Raw genomic sequence first — 7,355 nt, forward strand, 5'->3', positions numbered from 1 at the left:
GGGCACTGTCCCATACCATTCCATAGGAAACATTAAGAGACAACTTCTCTTCCCTTATGGTAATCTTGCCATCTTTCTTCATCACCTTGTTCTTGTGGTGGACAACTGTAATTTTATAACATGGCAGGGAACCATTATAGGATGGAAATGCAGTAATAAGAAATTTATTACCATTGGCTTTAGTAATGATAATAGTGCGATTCTGTATTCTCATACAAGGAAGCTGTTTTCCTATACATAAAGGATGATCATCAAAAGGAAGGGTTAAATTTACTAAAATTCTTCCTTCTTCCTCAGGTTTCAAAGGCAATCAATGATCTATAGGTCCTGGGAACATATAAGCTTTATTTAAAAATACTTGAAATGGGGAATCTGCCCATGATAAAGCTCTCAACAATGGTGGATTGGGTATATATGCCCAATAAGTATGGGGTTCAGCTACATTACCCAGGATCATTGGTGTTGTCAGGAAGAGGTGAAGCATCACTCTGTCTCATTCTCTGTCCATGGTTTAATCCGCCATGTTGGTAACAAAATTTGTTCTTTGTCTCCTGTAATTACAAGAGCATATCCTCACCCCCATACTTTAACTTTCCCTTCATGCCAAGTGTTAGTCAAAACATCTTTCCAGTATACTGGCTGATATTCAGTTTGGCCAGATAAAACTTTTTCTTTATTTAAAGTATAATGCCTTTCAGCCAGTGTAATCGAATCATATACATTAAAAAAATTTAAAGTAAGTAAAGCCTTTGTCAGTTGATCCTTTGGTTCTATAATGCCATCATCTCCCCCTTTTTGTTTTAACAGCATTTGTTTAAGGGTATGATGTGACCATTCAACTATGGCTTGACCTGTAGGATTATAGGGAATTACTGTGATATGAACAATGGAATATTGAGAACAAAATTTTGCAAATTGTTTACCAGAATAAGCTGGACCACTATCAGTTTTAATTTGTACAGGGCATCCCATGACTGCAAAGGCAAACCACAAATGTGAATGAACATGACAAAATCTTTCCCCACTATGCGCTGTTGCCCAGAGAAAATGAGAATAAGTGTCAATACAAACATGAACATATTGCAATTTACCAAAAGATGGAACATGCGTAACATCCATCTGCCAGATCTGATTCAGAGCCAGCCCTCAGGGATTAGTGCCTTTCGAGAGGGCCACAGGTAGAACAATGCCTTACAATATCTTGCACTTGCAGTTTTGTTAAAGATAGAAATTTATGTCATAAACCCTTAGTGTTGAGATGAATAAGAGTATGATATTTGGCGGCATCATGTACAGACCCTACCAGAATATCAGCTTGTGCATTACATGTAGACAAGGGTCTGGGTAAAGCAGAATGTGATCAAATATAGGTAATATACAGAGAATTTACTCATTGATGAATGAGTGCCTGCAGTTGCAGGAACATTTGAGAAAGTTCATCGGTAACAGAGACATTAGCAGTTTCAATTTGAATAACTGTCAAACAAACATTCAGAATCAGAAATAATATTAAGAGGCTCTTTAAAGTTTGTAGGACCATAAGAACAGCTGATAATTCTGCACGTTGTGCAGAAGTATGTAGTGTTTGCCAAACTTCTTCTGCAAGGGGAGTGACATAAGCCACTTTACCATTGCTACTACCATCTGTGAAAACAGTAAGTGCTTTTTCTATTGGAACAGATTTAACTATTTTTGGTAAAATCCAAGTTGTTCTTGGTAAAAATGTTAATAGCTTAGAAGTGGGATAATGGTTATCAATAACTCCCTTAAAATCACTAATGGCAATTTGTCATTGTGTATTTGTAGCATAAAGAAGTTTAATTTCATCATTAGACAGGCTGCATATTATTTGATCAGGATCAGTCCTGTTAAGGTGCATGAGCCATAATCGACCTTTTGCAATGATAGAAATAAGTTTCTGTAAATAAGTTTGCAATCTTTTTTGTTTATTATTAGGAATAAATATCCATTCCCAAATGCCATCTTGCCAAAATAAGGCAGTTGGAGATTGTGAGGTAGAAAAGATAACCAAATTTATAGTTTTATCAGGGTCTATTTGAGTTAATGAAAGCTAATTCCTCCTCTGCCTCTAAGGACAATTTCCTTGGGCTCAAGAAGTCAGAGTCCCCTTCCAAAGTCTGGAGTAAATGCTGCAACATATAGTTAGGGATTCCCAGAGTAGATCAAATTCAGTTAATGTCCCCTAAAAGTTTCTGAAAATCATTTAAAGTATTCAATTTATCTCTTCTTAGTTTTATCTTTTGTGAGTGTATACATCCATTTACCAGTTGCATACCCAAATAACAATAAAGAGCATTCTGCTGAACTTTCTCAGGGGCAATCTATAACCCATACTCAGTAAGCACCTTTTCAGCACACTAAAATAATTGTTGTAACTTGTCTTAGGAAGAATATGCAAATAATGTATCATCCATATAATGGATAATCATGGCTTTTGGAAACTTTTCTCTGAGCACCTGTAAGGGTTGGTGAATGAATAATTGACACATGGTAGGTCTGGTCATCATGACTTGAGGCAACACACACCACTGATATCTCTGCATAGGGGATTAATTATTTATAGCAGGAACAGAGAAAGCTAATTTCTCTTAATCAGAAGGATGCAGAGGAATGGTAAAGAAACAGTCTTTCAAATCTATAATAATCAAAGACGAATTCTTAGGAATCATAGAGGGCTGTGGAACCCCTGGTTGTAGTACCCCAATGGGGCTCATAACTTTATTAACACCTCTAAGATCCATGAGCATCCGCCATTTGCTGGATTTCTTTTTTATTACAAATACTGGTGAATTCCAAGGGCTTTGTGATGGTTCAATATGCCCTTGGGATAATTGCTGTTGAACAGGGTGTGAAGGGCATTAAGTTTTTCTAAGGGAAGGGGCCACTGATCAACCCAAACTGGTATATTCATAATTCAAGTTATGTGGATAGTAATGTCCTTTTTTACAATGGCCCCTACATTAAATTTGTCCTTATGGATTCAGAAGGGATTTGGAAACCTAATCCTTGATATTCATTATTTTTTCTGATATTGTTATACTTCATATCCTTGTAAATAGTTTTAGCTTGCTCTGAAAGCATAGGAATATGTAAAAACACTTCCCATTGACTAAACAAATCCCTGACCCACAGATTAAGCCCTGCAACAACCACATAAGGTTGTAACATAGATTTTTGCCCATCCTAATACATCAAAAACAGAGGTACTTTGATAAATATCTGTCATAGTCCCAATTCCAGTAAAGACTGTTGGGACCTTTTGCAATGTCCATGATTGAGGCTAATATCTCTTAGCAATGATGGACATATCAGCTCCTGGGTCTATTAGTCCCCAAAACACTTTTCCATTAATAGTAATAGTAACTTCAGGCTGATCATCACCTACAAAAGTCTGCCAATAAATTTCATTCCTCATAGATCCAAATCCCCCATTTCTATCAAAAGGAAGAGTGCAAGTTTTGTGATAGGGCAGGAGTAGTAATTGAGCTATACATTGCCTCCAAGTAACTTGTACTTGACTAACAGCTTGCTCCACTCCATAACCTGGATTTCTTCCTTATAATCACTATCTTTAATGCCAATTTGTACTAGCAATCCTTTCATAGTTAAACTACTCCTACCTACAATTAAGCCAACACTTTCAGGAGGTAATGGGCCTTTTGCACCTATAAGTATAGTTTGCATACCCATAGCAGGAGTAATAAGTTTAGTTTCTGTTGAAGGTAAATCAACAGCAGCAACTCCCTCGAGTAGCTGCTCTTAGTTCGGAAACTGGGATGCATGCTGCTGGCCATTGCTGACTGGGTATTTTTCTTGTAGGCTCATATTGTTTGTCTGAGGGCCTTGAGCTAGGCCTGCCAAGTGTTTTCCTGATGAGGAAAGGGGAGAGCCATTTTTATGAAATTTAGATTTACATTCATTAAGCCAATGAAAACCTTTCTGACACACAGGAGGACATACCTTGGAGGGGCTTTTCTCCTGCCATTCTTTTGCAGTTGAGAAAAATACACTCTGCAATCCTTTTGAAAATAACCAGATTTCCCACATTTAAAACAATTTCCTTTATTTTTTTATTCATTTTTTTTAAATATTACATTCAAAAATATGAAGTCCTATTCAACCCCACTGCCCCACCCCCCACGCCTCCCACAGCAACACTCTCTCCCATCATCATGACACATCCATTGCATTTGGTAAGTACATCTCTGGGCATCCCTGCACCTCATAATTAATGGTCCACATCATAGCCCACACTCTCCCACGTTCCATCCAGTGGGCCCTGGGGGGATCTACAATGTCCTGTAATTGTCCATGAAGCACCACCCAGGACAACTCTAAGTCCCAAAAATGCCTCCACATCTCATCTCTTCCTCCCATTCCCCACACCCATCAGCCACCATGGCCACCCTTCCCACACCAATGCCACATTTTCTCTGTGGACATTGGATTGTTTGTGTCCATTGCACATCTATGTCAAGAGGGGGCTTAGATTCCACATGGATACTGGATGCAATCCTCCTGCTTTCAGTTGTAGGCACTCTAGGCTCCATGGTGTGGTGGTTGACATTCTTCAACTCCATGTTAGCTGAGTGGGGTAAGTCCAATAAATCAGAGTGTAGGAGTTGAAGTCTGTTGAGGTTCAGGGCGTGGCTATCATATTGTCAGTCCGGAGATTCAAATCCCCTAAATATATCTTAAACCCCAACACCAACTACAATTTCAGTAAAGTAGCATGAAAGTCTTGTGAGAAGAGATCCTATCTGAGTCCAGTTCCATCACGCAGAAACACCAGCTCCAAAGAAGGGCCAACTGACATGGCAGTGAACCCCATCTGCCATGACCATAGAACCCGTGGGTCTCTTTAGCCCTCAAAAGAACCAATACCTGGGGTTGCATCTACTTTATCTGTCTCTGAGACTCTGCTCAGGTGTGCATAAGAGCAATCCTTCTGACAACCTTCAGACTCTTTTTTAGAGACTCATAGCCATATAAACTCATTTCTCCTTTCCATTTCCCCCTTACATTAGGTCAAACAGCATTTTAAAGTCATGTTATTATATGTAGACAGGGATATTCTGCTGATCCATGTTGAACCTTTAATTCAAGGTCATTTTCTAGTTGCATCTTCAGCTGGTATTTGGTAGTGATCCCTCGGTGCCAGGGAGGCTCATCCCCAGGTGTCATGTCCCACGCTGGGGGGAATGCACTGCATCTACATGCTGAGTTTGGCTTCAAGACTGGCCACATTTGAGTAACCTTTTTTAGCTTGCAGTCTCTGATTACCTCTCATTGTCACAGCTAATATCACCATCTGGTGTGTGGTGGAACCTATGTCCTGACAAGTTTTGATATAATCTTGCACTGATCCTCCTACCACCTTGAGTGGTCTAATAGCCTTTTTGTATTCATTATTTGAATTATCAAAGGCCATTGTTAAGAGGATCAAATCTTGTGCTTCAGGAATTTCAATAGTTTTTTTGCACAATATCAGATAAGCAAGCTATGAATTCAACATATGGCTTATTGACACCCTGAATCACTTTTGAAAAGAAATGAGTAGGCTGCCCTAGTGGAGAGATTTTTCTCCATGCAGCCAAGCATGCCAAGCACAGCTGGACTATAACAGTGTCATCATATTGTACTTGCTTGGCTACCCCTGCCCAATGCCCTATGCCTAATAGTTGCTTGGCTGTAGTAAGAACAGGAGGTTGGAGACTAGGATTCCAGTGAGCTGTCTGATTAGCCTCATCAGTCCACCATGTTTTAAACTGTAAAAATTCAGCTGGGTTTAATACCATCTGATCTAACATTTCCCAATCCCATGGTATTAGCCTATCAATCTGAGCCATGCCTTGAACTAATCCAAAAGTATAAGTAGAATTAACCCCATAATGTGGGCATGCTTGTTTCAAGTCTTTTAATAATTTAAAAGGAATTGGTTCATGATGAAACTCTATTCCACCTTGAGGATTATTTAAATCTGATGGAATGGGTTTGAATGTAACAGGAAAAGTGGATAAGAACTGTATTGCTTCAGGATCCCCTTGGTGTGAGCCCTGCAATAGACAACACATCAATGGCATTTGTGGTGTTGGATTAGGCACCACAACCTTGTTAATGTAAGGCCACACATCAGGATTATCAGAAAAAAAAGACCAAAGGGACCATTCGCTGTAGTATAATTTGTGGAGGAGAAATTGAAGAAATCAAATGAGGATCTAAAGGAGCAGTAGGTTAAACAGGAAAAACATGGACCAATATATTAGTGGGATGTGAAACATAAAGTTCAGGAATTTCACTAGGATTAATGGCAACATTTTCATCTAAAAAAGGATTGGTATTTTGGAAAGGAATGTGACAATCAGGGTCATTATCATTGTCCCTATCCCAAACCAAGGTTTTGTTATCACAAGATTTCTACTTAACAGCAGTTTTAGAAAATATAGTATTCTCATCATCGTCTCTGTCCTCCGATTGCAAAGGATCTAGTGTGGCAGCAATCTGGTGACATAAAGCCCAAACAGACAAGGAAACAGTCTCATTTTTCTGATAGGCTCAGTGAAGCACCTTCATAACTAATTTCTGTCATTTCAAATTTAAGATATTTTGTACCTGCAGTTGAAATCAATAACAGTGTTTTTTAACTAAGGCAAAAGTCTCAAGCAATTCAGAAATTTTAACAGGCACCCCAGTGGTTTTCAGTAAAGTTTTCAAAACCTGAGAATATTCTCCCAGTCATCCTGTTTGATTTCCCATTACCCTGATGATTATGGAAATGTTACTTACAGTAAGACTTGAGTCAAAAACGTAGGGGACAATGATCGTGACCCTCATGGGAGTCCTTTCTGCTGGTTCTTCAATACTGCAGGGAAGAAAACTTCAGACACCAATTGGGTGCCACATGTTGCATCAAACCTGAAGGGCATCAGGAATGAATAAGAAGAAAGAAGGGATCAGGGGATCTCAAAGTCAATGCCCACAGACAATTTTATTTCTATGCAGCTACATATTCATACAGAAAGCTTGTATAGTAAAAGTCCAAAAAGCAGAGACAGATTTACTATTGTTATCTATCATTAGAACAAGGAATGGGCCATTTTTATTTTAACTTTTTAAGGCAACTTTGTTCCTTCTACTAATCTGGCCTATTGACCCAATAGATCTTAACCAGAGACATTTCTGTCCTGTTGACCAAGGGAGTCTCAACAAAGAACATTCTTTTCTTGTTCTGTTTCCTAGGTTACACCATGTCTTATATTCTTCAGCCAACAAGTCATCACTTCCTTCATGTCTCCCTTTTGTTTGAGTGCCAGGGTGACTGTGCCTGTCTTAGG

The 7,355-nt window shown here is 38.9% G+C and overlaps 1 long non-coding RNA gene across 1 annotated transcript; it reads right to left on the reverse strand.

Moving 5' to 3' along the window:
- Nucleotides 1–325: 325 nt before the first annotated feature.
- LOC131275921 (uncharacterized) lies at nt 326–6,936 on the reverse strand. The gene is made up of 2 exons (XR_011647422.1): nt 6,808–6,936; nt 326–551 (listed from the first exon to the last, which is right to left on the reverse strand). It is a non-coding gene; the product is annotated as an uncharacterized lncRNA (long non-coding RNA).
- Nucleotides 6,937–7,355: the final 419 nt, after the last annotated feature.

This window comes from Dasypus novemcinctus, chromosome 25 (assembly GCF_030445035.2).
Source record: "Dasypus novemcinctus isolate mDasNov1 chromosome 25, mDasNov1.1.hap2, whole genome shotgun sequence".
NCBI lineage: Eukaryota > Metazoa > Chordata > Mammalia > Cingulata > Dasypodidae > Dasypus > Dasypus novemcinctus.